Source organism: Lissotriton vulgaris, chromosome 6 (assembly GCF_964263255.1).
Source record: "Lissotriton vulgaris chromosome 6, aLisVul1.2, whole genome shotgun sequence".
In the NCBI taxonomy this organism is placed as follows: Eukaryota; Metazoa; Chordata; class Amphibia; order Caudata; family Salamandridae; genus Lissotriton; species Lissotriton vulgaris.
The window spans coordinates 1202477231-1202491742 of NC_141694.1; positions in this window are offsets into that span (position 1 = coordinate 1202477231).

Here is a 14512-nt window from a genome sequence, read left to right on the forward strand (position 1 = left end):
CCATCTGGGATGACCTGAAGAATACAGTTGACCGCAACAGGGTTCTACTCCTCTTGGACCCCTCAGCTGCCTTTGACATGGTTGACCATGACTCTCTAAAACAAAGACTCTATGAAGCCGGCATAGAGGAAACTGCTCTAGATTGGATTGAGTCCTACCTTCGAAACAGAACTAATGTCATCAATACCCCACCTTTCTCGTCCAAACCGTACTCCACAAAAGCAGGGGTCCCTCAAGGTTCTATCATCTCGCCCATGCTTTTCAACATCTACATGGTCATTACCTGTACTGAACAATACATTTCACCTCACATGTTATAACTATGCAGATGGCACGCAAATACTCCTTCAACTGGAATGCCCAAAGACATTGAAAATCACCAATTTTCAGCTGTCTCAGAGCTGTGGATCAGTGGATGACTTGGAGCCATCTCAAATTGATGCTTCAAAAACTGAAATACTCACGCGTGGCAATTGGAAACATTATAACCCGCTTGCTGCATGGCCTAATGAACTGGGATCACTGCCTAAAGTATCGAAGGAAGTAAGAAACCTCGGAATGAACATGGACTCCAAGCTGTTGATGAATGCCGATGTGGATAAACTAGCAAGATCAAGCTTTGTCACTATATAAAAACACTGCGATGAATTTGGGATTTCGAACAAGGTCCAAGCTACCATGTCCCTTGTTCTGTCCAAACTCTATTACGCCAATAGCCTCTACCACGGATCACCTTTAACGACCATGAAAAGACTACAACAGATTCAGAACTGGGCTGCCAGACTACTCTTACATATCAAACCGCAAGACCACATCTCCCCTGCATTGGTTACCGGTTGCCAGAAGATCCACGTTCAAGCTGCTTTGTATCACCCACAAAGCAATACATGGAATGGGACCACTCTTCATCAGGAATAAAATCACCAAACACATTCAACAAAGGAACCTCCGCTCTAAAGGAGCATCTCGCCTCAAAATCCCACCATACAAGAAAAAAACCATGGGTGGCACATCCTTCTCTGTTCAAGCAGCCAAACTATGGAACTCTTTACCCCTCAACATAAGATCCACCGACAACCACCTTATCTTCAGAAAACTACTCAAAATCTGGCTCTTCCCCACATAAACACCATACGCAAACAGAAATTTACAGCATATCCCTCTGTATATAAGCATTTGTTTTCACTATAGATATGTACCTGTCTTTGTGTATTACTTTGTATAAACATGTAAAATAGTTATGATGTTGAGAGAAAAAAAATATTAATAAATAAATAAAAATAATCTTTGGTCTACATGTACATACTTCCATTGTGCATCTATGTACCTTCCTTGAACTTGGAACTGTGTGTCTGTTACTTTTCTCCTGAAAAAGCATATCCAATGCACTACCCTATTTCTCATCCTGTGCCTCCTATCAATATCTTTAATCTACATATACTTACCTCCTTTATGTATCTATATGCTTTCAATGTATTTATGGATCTATATATTTATCACTTTCTTCTAATTTAGCATTTCCAACACACTACCCCTTTTCTCAGCCTATTCTTCGCTCAATATATCTTCTAGCCCAACCTTCTGACTCATCTCAAACTTCTTTCTACTACTCTTTCCAATGCACTACCCTATCTCTCATCCTATACATCAATCAATGTATCCTCTACATCTACTCTTTCATTTATCCCAAACGCCATACCACTACTATTATCACCAAGAACACCCTTTCTAGACTCTCTCGTACTCTACCCCTCCATGCATCATCTGACACCTCTTTTTTACTATACCGATCCCCTAAAACAAACCTTTCTAAACTCTTCCCTCCAAAACTCCTTTTTACTCATCCAAAAGCCTCCTTCTACTGCTAAGACCTAAAAAAATAAATGTTTAAAAATCCTTCACTCTTTTATCGCTCCACTATCCTTTTCCTTCAAGATTACAGACTAACATGTTCACTTCTCAAATTCCATATTCAATTATACTTATTCACCACTAATTCTTTATTTGGTTCCAGAGTAGCATGTCAGGGTTACAAGTGCTATATAAATGCAAACCTTTTTCCTTTTCTACCCCTCCCCAACCCTTCTCAATCCAAATACCTGACTAACATATCCACCACTAAAATTTCTCTCCTGTTTCACCATACTAATTCAACACTAATCCTGATGGGTTTCAGAGTAGAGTGATTTTTGCGCTTCAAAACAGCATCAGGGGTAGCAAGCGCTATATAAATACAAAATTCTTTCCCTCTTTTATCCTGACACCTACCCTTCTCTACCCAAATAACTGAATAACATATCCACTACTCAAATTACTTCATATTTTACTATACTCATTTTCAACACTAATCCTTTATGGGTTCCAGAGTGGTGTGCTACTCGCCAGAAAAGTGCTTCAACACCCTTCAGGGGTAACAAGTGCTATATGAATGCAAACCTTTCTCCCCCCTTTTATCCCTCTGTTATCCTCACTCCAAATAATCTTACTAAAAATTCACCACTGAAATTACTTCATATTTCACCATCTTAATTCACCACTAATCCTTTATGGGCTTCCTCAGTAGTAGTAGTAAGCTCAGTAGTTTAATCCATCGTAGCAAAATAACAATGGATTAAACCCAGATCTGTTACTAGGGGTGAATGTTTTGCCATTGTGCAACATTCCGTCCATCATTTTGTTTGATTTGCTATCCAAGTTGGGAATACCTTAAAGACTTGCAAATTAAGGCTACGAAAGATGAAAGAAAATGTTGGGAAAATCAGGATGTTTTCATGATAAGGAAGATTGATATTTGTAGGTCATCTGATGGGGGAGTTGTGACCAAAGGTCAAAGAATATGTTGGGAAAAAGCAGGATATTTTCATGATAAAGATGATTGATCTTTGTAGGTCATGTGATGGGAGAGTTGTGTTAGCAGATTCAATGCTACTGCAGATGGCAAGATACATGCATGGACCTACACATGTAGGATGTGGCACGATTTTTGAGATGTGTTAGGAATATCAGTTTAATCCTCATTTTAGGAAAATTGCTGAGAATCTTTGTCAAGGACTGATATTCTGTCAGCAGTTATATGTTGGCAAGTGGTCAAGATTGACCATGAGTCACATGGGACAATCAGAAGGTTCATTCACAAAACTGCAAATACATTTTGTAGAGTTACCCCCATGCAATGGCCATAAATGTATCTTAGTTGTTTGTATTTTTTCTGGGTGGGAAGAAGCTTATCAAACCTGAAGTTGCAGCTTTGTAAATGTGGATAGGCTGTTATTAATGGAGTTGATCCCTAGTTTTGCTTTGCCAACTACGTAGAGCAGATAGAGGAATTAATTTGAGAAATGCAGTGATAAGAGTACTTCACCTGGCACTGAACGTGGAAAAGAAGTTCTAGTATAATTATCATACAAAAGCACCAGGAAATGTTGAAATAGCCAATGTTACCCTAAAGTCAAAGTTGACAAAGGTGTGTGTGCATCAACAGCATTGAAATGACCAGGTGCCCATCCCGTAGTTTTGCAAATTTGCTGAGCATGAAAATGACTCGGAACAAGACAACATCTCTATTACCGCATGAGGTGCTAAGGGGGCGTGCCATGAGAATTCCTAATTTTCATTCAGCTGTTATTCTGAATATAACTGATGATCTGGTTCTCGATTACTCCAAGTGTTGGATGGATTGGGATAATTTATCTCAATTTTAGGAAGTAATGTGCCCCAGAGACAAGATAGAAATCAGCATTTCAAAATACAGTCAAATGAGGGGGCCGTGGCCAGCCAAGATGTCCGAGTGGATGTAATACTCCGAGCTCCACTGCATCAAACAACTAAAATGGGGGACACATAGCACAGCACTTACCATTCGGCACTGCAACACATCCCAGGAGCTTCAGGAGTGGTGGATGGTGGAGGCTGCCGCATGGGCCTCTTGTCTCGAGGAGGCATACGGGGGCCATGGCACTTTGGAACAGCGGCCCTTTGTGCTTGAAGCTGCAGCCCGATTTGCCCATACGGGATACGCATTGGGGTGTGGCCTACACCCTGGCGGCACTGGGGATTATGTCTGCCCGCACGATTCCCCCCCCCTACCGAGTAGTAACCTGGGTGCTTGATACAACCTCCTCCCTGGAGACACTTAGGTCTGATCTTAAAGAGAAGCTGGTGACTCTGCAACAAGATTTTGACTCTGTGGGGGTCCACAGTGGTGGATCTTGAATCTAAAGTCGGGCGAGTCATATGGAAGACCTTACACATGCAACTCCAAGCCTCCTTGCTGAAAACGGAAGATCTAGAGAATAGATTGTGATGCAATATCTTTTGTGTCTGTGACCTGGAGGAGGGAGCAGAGGTACCTGACTTGGAGGCATACATCACAGGTCTGTTTGCTGAGCTGTTGGGAGGGAATCAACCAAAGCTCAAGTTTGTAAGGGTCCACCTGAGGGGGCTCATTTGCAACCGGGGAAAGGAAATGACCTCAGGATATCCTAGTGAAATTCCACTCCTTCAAGGTGAAGGAAGCAGTTTAACAGGTTTCAAGGAGAGCTGGGACTGTTGCTTTTCATGCTCGCTCTTCCAGGTTATTGTGCCTGCTACGCTGACCAGACGTCAACACTTCAAACCTGTAGCTGATACTTAAAAAAGAACCCATCAAATATTGCTGGACCTACCCATTTGGCCTAGCCTTCAAGTATCGATAAGAGATACTGTGCATGGGGTTTTTTAGAAAAGTAGGACTACAGGGGCGCACTGCCTTGGTTAAACGTTACAAAGTGTGTAAGGACAAATGTATCTTTGTGTAGTGCGTAAAGAGCAGGCGGAAAAACACCCTTAACCGTCTCAACAGGTCAAAAGACAAGACAATAGTACAACATATAAGCTCTCGCAACTACAAATGTGTATTACAAAACAGGGTTCAATGACCAACAGTAAAAGAAAACGCAGACGCAGGTTCTTTGGTGTGAGATTTCTTATTACAGCAAGACGTTGGTTTTTCTCCAGACTTAAGAATGATATCAAACGCCGACACGTGTTTCGTCGTGTACGGGTGAGTCAAACACGACTCTTCAGGGCTTATACTCCCAATCCACCGTGTGGTTGGAGTAAGTCTGGGTCTTTCAAAGCTCAGTTATAGGCAATAGGATTTTATTGTGTTCATATATAGATGAAACTGGTTGAGTAGAAGGTTATTTGCGGTAAGAGAATGGAGTTGTCCACTCCCATTGGTGGTCTTTTACAGAATGTAACAGCGCTGACACCTGTTTTGTCATCAGGCGGTAAGCCGGGAGGGGATTCTTGAACAATGCCGGTTTGAGGAAAACGAGTCTGTCTCCTCTGTGGCGGTGCGCCGCTCCGTGTAATCCCTCCTCTGTTTGTTCCCGGCGGTCGTCTCTCGTGTACGAACGTTCGTACACGAGAGACGACCGCCGGGACAAAACAGGTGTCAGCGCTGTTACATTCTGTAAAAGACCACCAATGGGACACGACGAAACACGTGTCGGCGTTTGATATCATTCTTAAGTCTGGAGAAAAACCAACGTCTTGCTGTAATAAGAAATCTCACACCAAAGAACCTGCGTCTGCGTTTTCTTTTACTGTTGGTCATTGAACCCTGTTTTGTAATACACATTTGTAGTTGCGAGAGCTTATATGTTGTACTTCAAGTATCGATATATAGAGCCTGCCACCGAATGTTTCTTGCAGAGGCTTTCACGCTCCTGGACATCCCTCTCTCAGCTGATCAACATCTGGGTGGGGGCCTGGAAACTTCAGGAATGATACTAATGGGCCTTCTTCTGCAAATGCCTGGCTCTCCCAGCGGCCTCCACCTCAGCTTAAGAAACCATGACTTAGGGTTGCAACCCATTTTGGCTCAGTCGCCCCTGATGGTTGTTGTAGTTCTAGGGTGGATTGAAGATTACTGGTGTCACTTGGCAGAGCATATCTATGTTCCAGCAGAGCTCCAGTGGACAAAGAGGCTAAGTCTGCCACTGCGTTTCGTTGATGATACAATGGAGGTTATAGCCCGAGTTGCCTATCCCAATTCTATCTACCACACAAATACATTTGTTCGGAGACCAGTTGTCCCATTTATTTCAGTTTTATTACATTGTTTGTTAGTGTCTGGAGCTGCGGAGGACAACTCTTAAGGGGGGGGGGCGGGGGGCAGGGATGGAGTTAGGGTACACAAGAAGGACCTTCAGCAATGTTGGCATGGAGGAGTATTGGGATTCTCTTCTGATGGGGTTTCGAGTTGGGACACGACACACAGAGATCAAGAAGGTTCTCTTCAGAGTCAGATAGTCCAATCTCCATTATGTTACTGACCACACTAACATTAAATTCTAAGGGGTCTTAATTCTCTAGCCAAACGCCCAAAAATTTGGAAATATTTACTGGATCAACACTTCGATGTAGTGTCACTCCAAGAAACACACCTTAAATGTGCTGAAGACCACAGAGTATGTCACAAATGTTCTCCGGTGATTTATAAATCATCGGCCTTGAAAAAACACAATGGGACGGTACTAATGTTTCACACATCCACACATTTCCAACCAACAACTATAAAACCGATAAGGAGGGAAGGATGATTTTGGTCAAGGATTCACTTTGAGGCAGATTAACGACTTTTGCATGCCTCTATGCACCCAAGTCCAACCAGGTGTCATTTATCTGTTCATTCTTGTCAGTGCTGGGGGCTTTGAAGAGGGGGAGATATTCCTGATGGGAGACTTCAATCTCACATGGAAATCAGCCACTGATAGCACTCATTCCCATCGATCATTAACTGGAAGCTTTCCAAAGACGTTGAAACAGGCTATATAAACAATGGGGCTCATCAATGCCTGATGTTCACTCCAGCCCAACTTCTGTGACTACATTTTTTTCTCCCACTCTCAACGCACTTATTCTAAACTATGGTGTACATTTATTAGTCCAAATCACTGACAGTGATGATAGAGCCAATCACCTTCTCTAACTATGTCCCGGTGGTGACGGCAGTCGATTAGGGCCCCTCCTCCTTCCAGGTATTGACGCTGGTTCTTTCCTAATTCACTCGTTAGAGATCGCCTTTGTAGGGATGACCAGCGAAAAGCTATACAGGAGTATTTCCAAATAAATACTGTTGTAGATATCTGTCCTTCCATCTGTTGGGAAGCTTTCAAGTAAGTGCTTCGGGAAATATATTTCCCTAACTGCAGCATTGAACAAACAGAGAGCGAATGACCAACCGAATCTTGAACGAGAATGCAAAGAGCAACCGTGGCTTATCCTGCAACTCAAAGTCACAGCTGTAAGGGGAAACTTAATGCAATATACACCAACAGGGAGAAACATTCCATACTTTGCCTTAGGTGCCTATCATATAAACAAGGTAACAAAGTGGGCCCCTACTTAGTGAGACAACTCAGGGTTAAACAGGAATATATCAGGGACATTAGGCGATCCTCGGGTGACCTTGTTAGTGCTGATACAGAGAAGGCACATATCTCAGACTTACAAGCAACTCTACACAACTGACTGAACCAGTACTCCCACCCAGCTAGCCTATCTAGATAAGGTGGATCTCCCAAAGGTGACCCCGCTCCAAACTGAGCTATTAAATGCTCTGATCAGTGATGACGAAGTGTGCCTCGCAATTACAGGTTTGAAACTCCACAAATCCCCTGGGCTGGATGGCCTCACTGCTCAGTGTGATAATACTTTCAGTTCTGACCTGTCCCCCAGCTGACATCTTTGTTTAAGCATGTTGCAGAGACAGAATCTGTGATGCCCTCCATGACCGACACCCTAATATCAGTGATCCCTAATCCAGGAAAGGTTCCGGAGACCTATTTGGCTTGGATAAGCCCATCTTACTCTTAAATTTAGATGCAAAAATGCATTCCAAAATGTTAGCTTCCTGATTGGATTACTAAATGCTGGAATTGATCCATCAGGATAATGTCCGGCTTCATAAATGGCAGACAGACACACAATAGCTTGAGAAGGTTGCTCCATCTGATAGAGAAAGTGACATGCAAACACATTTCGGCTATTCTGTTAAGTCTTGACGCCGAAAAGCGACCTTTGACCCTGTCACCAGGCAGGTCGCTCTCCCACGCCACCACACAGCCCTTGTGTGTGCCCTGAGCCGCTGCTGCCGCTCAATCTGGTTTGTGTCTGAGTGTTTTACATTTGCTGTGCTCCCTGTACTTGTGCCTCTCTTTGCCTTGTGTATCCCCCGCTCTGTGCCCCCACATGTTTAGTTAGCATTGTTGTTGTTGCGGTACTCTTGTGCCCCTCTGTGCCCACTTTTGCCTTCTGTATCCCGCTTTGTGCCTGCTTGTCCCCGTCCATGCTCTTTCCAGCCGCTGCGTGCCCTGTGGCCCCGCCCCCCTGTTCTCATTTGCGCCCGCTCTCCGTCTGCGTCAGTCCACGCCTGGACTGCCCCCAGCGCCAGGACCCCTGGCCCCCGCACTCACCACAACGCACACCACTGCTACGACTCCAGCACCCTCCATGCACTCAACGCCGGACGGTCACGCACCTGCTGCCTGGCCACCCCGAAGTGCACACAAGGACCCTTCTGCTGGAGCTGCAGCTTCACCAGCATCCGGCCCACCAACCCACCCAGCGAAGAACCCAACTACCTCAGATGCATTCTGCTCAACACCCGATCTGCCCGTAAACACGCCTTCGAACTCTGGGACCTACTCGACACCAACGCCCCAAACGTCGCCTTCCTGACGGAGACCTGGCTGACCCCCACCTCGGCACCCAACATCGCCATAGCCATCCCAGAAGGCTACCAGATCTCCCGCAAGGACTGCACCAAAGGGTTAGGTGGAGGAATTGCCATCGTCCACAGAAACACCCTCAATCTAGACAAACGCCGACGACACCCTCAGCACCACCAAACACCTGCACTTCAAGATCTACACCGACCCCCAACACCACCCTCAGAGGCACCCTCGTCTACACCCGCCCAGACCCCGACCTCAGTTCAGTGACTCGCTCGCTGACTTCATCAGCACACAAGCCCTCACCTCCACGGACTGCATCTTCCTCCGGGACCTGAACTTCCACCTCGAGAACAACAACCACTTCAACACTTCCACCCTGATCGGCAACCTCGGACTCAGACAACTCGTCACAACACCCACTCACTCCGCCTGCCACATTTAACATTGGAACCTCCTGAGGCGCAGCCGGAGTAGTCATTATCGCTCGCATTACCTTTTTAAAACTTGTGCAGAAATCCTTTTTAAAACCCCTCACCGAGCTTCCTGGCACCCGATCTACTTGGTGCAGGCACCCCCACACAGCCGAATTAGCGCTGAAGAGGAAGAATCTCTTACAAACTTCTGCCGCCATTACCCACGCCCAGCCAGGGGACACGCCCACTTGTGAGGCCACACCCCCCGCAACAACTACTTAAAGCGCGCTGAATACAAGCGTCGCATTTAACATTGGAGCCTCGTGAGGCTCAGCCGGGAGTAGTCCTTATCGCTCGCATTACCTTTTTAAAACTTGTGCAGAAATCCTTTTTAAAACCACTCACCGAGCTTCCTGGCACCCGATCTACTTGGTGCAGGCACCCCCACACAGCGGAATTAGCGCTGAAGAGGGAGAATCTCTTACAAACTTCTGCCGCCATTACCCACGCCCAGCCACGGGACACGCCCACTTGTGAGGCCTCACCCCCGTACCCTCCCTCTGCCCTATAAACATGTGCATCTACCAGAAGCGCAGCGGGTGCGACTATCGCGCGCCGAAGGCGCGCTTAAGGCAGCGCGTCTGCGCTCGTCCGTGCCGAATCCCGGCCCAGATACATACCACCTATACCTCAGTTACAAGAGCCCTGGTATTACAGTGCTGAAACCCTTCACAGTTTCAGGCCCCCTGCTACGAACTGCCTATTGCATCTCTGTCACGCTGAAGACATTCCACAAACCTGTCCAAAATGCAAATCAACCCTCAAACCCAAGCCGGCCCCAGACCTGACACACGACTACCGTATGTTTATGCTAAATTGAAGATCCCTGCCGAAACACAGAGCGGAAATTGCCCTACTATTAGAAGAAAGCATGCCGGACATAGTGTTCCTAACGGAAACATGGCTTACCACAGACTCCGGCCCTGCCCTAGTAACTGCCCTCCCTCCAGGCTTCCAAATCACTCGGCAGGACCGACCTGAGGGGAGAGGAGGAGGCCTAGCAATCATTTATATAGAACAGTTTCATTGCAGAGTTACTCCTGAAACTATTCCTGACTGTGAGAGCCTAGCCTTCAGTCTCGAACTTTCCCCCAATAACTGCTTCTCAGGAACACTTATTTACCGCCCCCCAGGCCCCCCTAAGCAGTTCCACAATCATCTTCCTTCGATTGTGGCGGAACACGTTAGTACTACATCTAACTTCACTCTGTTAGGTGATCTCAACCTTCATTTCGATTCTGCATTGGATCACACAGTCACGACGCTCGTAGATGACTTAGCTGCTTTGCAACTAACCCAACATGTTAAGACCCCAACTCACGTTAAGGGCCATCTGTTGGACCCTGTGTTCAGCAACTGTGTTGACCTTGTAGCCGGACTACCAATTCCTCCCCCATGGACGGACCATTTACTGATCCCCTTCACCTGGACCACACTTAAGCCTCCACCGACTGGACCCACGACAAGATTCACCAGAGCCTGGTCTCGCCTCCCAGTCGACGAATGGTCCATCAAGCTCGCCAGCAACCAACCCCTCTACAATGAGGACCCTTGTCTAGCCAATCAGGCTTACGAAGACTGGATCACACAAACTCTTGAAGACACCCTCCCAAAAAGTAAAACCACGCTGAAACGCTCCCATCAAACCGCCCCCTGGTACTCAGAGGCTCACAGGGAAAAGAAACGCCAATGCAGAAAAACCGAAAGACGATGGTGTTTAGACTATTCTCCAGGAAATAAAATTTGCTACCAAGAGTCAATCAATGACTACAAAGCAGAAGTCAAAGCTGCCCAAGCCATATACCTTTCGAACAGAATTATCCTAGCCAAATCAAAACCAAAAGAAATTTTCCAAATTGTGAAAAAACTTACCAAACCCCCATCTAGCCTGCACAAAACAAAATCTACAACCCACTGCAATAACGTAGCAGAGTTTTTCCACCTCTTCAGCGCTAATTCGGCTGTGTGGGGGTGCCTGCACCAAGTAGATCGGGTGCCAGGAAGCTCGGTGAGGGGTTTTAAAAAGGATTTCTGCACAAGTTTTAAAAAGGTAATGCGAGCGATAATGACTACTCCGGCTGCGCCTCAGGAGGTTCCAATGTTAAATGTGGCAGGCGGAGTGAGTGGGTGTTGTGACGAGTTGTCTGAGTCCGAGGTTGCCGATCAGGGTGGAAGTGTTGAAGTGGTTGTTGTTCTCGAGGTGGAAGTTCAGGTCCCGGAGGAAGATGCAGTCCGTGGAGGTGAGGGCTTGTGTGCTGATGAAGTCAGCGAGCGAGTCACTGAACTGAGGTCGGGGTCTGGGCGGGTGTAGACGAGGGTGCCTCTGAGGGTGGTGTTGGGGGTCGGTGTAGATCTTGAAGTGCAGGTGTTTGGTGGTGCTGAGGGTGTCGTCGGCGTTTGTCTAGATTGAGGGTGTTTCTGTGGACGATGGCAATTCCTCCACCTAACCCTTTGGTGCAGTCCTTGCGGGAGATCTGGTAGCCTTCTGGGATGGCTATGGCGATGTTGGGTGCCGAGGTGGGGGTCAGCCAGGTCTCCGTCAGGAAGGCGACGTTTGGGGCGTTGGTGTCGAGTAGGTCCCAGAGTTCGAAGGCGTGTTTACGGGCAGATCGGGTGTTGAGCAGAATGCATCTGAGGTAGTTGGGTTCTTCGCTGGGTGGGTTGGCGGGCCGGATGCTGGTGAAGCTGCAGCTCCAGCAGAAGGGTCCTTGTGTGCACTTCGGGGTGGCCAGGCAGCAGGTGCGTGACCGTCCGGCGTTGAGTGCATGGAGGGTGCTGGAGTCGTAGCAGTGGTGTGCGTTGTGGTGAGTGCGGGGGCCAGGGGTCCTGGCGCTGGGGGCAGTCCAGGCGTGGACTGACGCAGACGGAGAGCGGGCGCAAATGAGAACAGGGGGGCGGGGCCACAGGGCACGCAGCGGCTGGAAAGAGCATGGACGGGGACAAGCAGGCACAAAGCGGGATACAGAAGGCAAAAGTGGGCACAGAGGGGCACAAGAGTACCGCAACAACAACAATGCTAACTAAACATGTGGGGGCACAGAGCGGGGGATACACAAGGCAAAGAGAGGCACAAGTACAGGGAGCAAAGCTACCTTTCTGGAGTACGGCAACTGGTCCTGAAGAATTGGCATTTGTTAGAAGAACTTGAATGTTCGTTCCCGCGGCCGCTATTCGCATATAAGAAAAATAAGAGCATTGGCCAATGTGTAATTAGAGCGGATGTACTAACCCACAAACCAAAAAGTGACCTACTCTCGAGATGGGGCCTTAAACCAATTGAAGGGCACCACAAGTGTGGAAACTGCATATCGTGCGAGTCCACAATAGAAGGGTCAGAATTTGAACATAGGGGCGTAAAATGTAAAAACAACAGTTTCTCAAACTGCAGGACACGAAACATAGTCTATGCAGTTGTCTGTGCCTGCCAAAAGATGTATATAGGAAAAACTACACAACAGGTCAACAGCAGGATCACCCAACATAGGTCAAGAATTAAAAAGAAGGTGGTGAGCGCTCCGATGGTCCAACACTTTTTGGATTCAAACCACAGTGAGATGGACTTTAAATGGACTGTGCTATGCACAATAGTGCCATCAGGAAGTAAAGGTCCGATTGACATTGAAGACACACTCCTTAGAAAAGAGGCATACCTGATTCTTAAATTTAACAGCACGCAAAACGGATTGAACACTCTTTCTGAGGTGTCTAGATTGTAATGGAAGAATTGTGTGGGGCTCCACGGGGATCTGGTAATCCCCCCATGAAGGAAGGGCAAAGGAATAGTGAGGCAATGCGGAGCATCAAATTTCCCGAAACGTTCAGGGCTAGATAACATATAGCAGCGTTTTCACGCGATCCAAATGCCGTGTAAACTACAAATCCCAGAAGTCTGACGGTCATGTGACCGCTATAAGTAACTAGGCAACCTGGCTGCCGCCCTCCATAGTGAAGGAAGGTTTAGCGACAGCAAGCTGCACAGAGGTAAGGAGAGCCTGAAGAGGGGTTGAGTTGTGCACGTAGAGACTGGACCACTTAATGGGGATCTAAAACGCGCTCCGGTTTGTCTTTTAAACAGTGTATGAACCGGAGAACAATACGGAAGCAATCACGCGGCGCGCATAACGAGAGTCCAGAGGACCGTTTTTAACAAGGTCAGTATGGACATGCGGCGTACGTGATAAAATCTGGCCTGTTCTAAACAATTCCATTCAGAACGGGCTCTATGTTATATCTTGACAGGTTGCCCGTGCACATAAAACAAGGTGATCATGGAGTGAGACGCTCCCAAAGCCCCCGGTGAACCGAATAAGGTATGATGGTAGCCATAAGCTGTCTAATACGTTTGAGAAATGACATGAGCCCACTAGTAGTAAACCAACTTTGCATTGCCCTTAGGTGAAAAGCATTACCGAGCCATAGGGAGACGCCCATACACGGACCCAAAAGACATTAAAAGGTATGTCTTGCAGTGTTTTTGCGAAAGTGACCTTAAGGCTAGAATTGAGTTTGGCTCTAATGGGATTTGTTAATATCCTTTAGACTGCAGCTCAAAAGACCTAGAATCAGACACAGGACAACTACAGCTACAGTAAAGGTAACATGGACCCTAAACGTAGGATAATGTAAGCAGAGTGATAATTTGAGGCTATGGGAATTGACACTGAAACATTGTTTGGTGTTTTCTTTTCCTTACACACATGCAGATAGAAGTGACAAGGCCCTGAGGAGAACCCATAACTGCTGTATGGAGTTCGAAACGCGTCGGCAGAACGGAGATACAATTTAGAAATACTAATAATCACTGACTCACAGAATTAATGTTTTGTGATATCTCCTGTTGATCGTGACTTTGTCTACTACTGTTCTTTGCATTATAAATCACTGATGGTTAATAAGGCGAGGAACTGATACTTGCCTTTTGGAACAGTCTTAAATAGAGATATATATAAGTCATGTTGTGTATAGTGAATGTGTTGTATATTTTGATGTAATAATGCTTTTTTGGTAAATGTTGTGTATAAGTTGATGTACATATGTGTTATATTTGTTGTGTTGTTTCTCTGACATAGAACCAACGATTTTTTCAAAAAAAGAGAATTTAAAGAAAAGGTAAAAATAAATATACCTAACATATCAAATTAAGATTGATGTGTTGCTTATAATTAAGAGCAAACAAAACAAAGTGGGACGGCATTTTCTAAAGAAACGTATATTTAACAAGACGGCATATTGATCAAAACAGTCACTGGAACTAGACAAAGTACATCTTAAATAGAGTATATTGGAAAACACTATCCAGCAGATACCCAGCCTCAT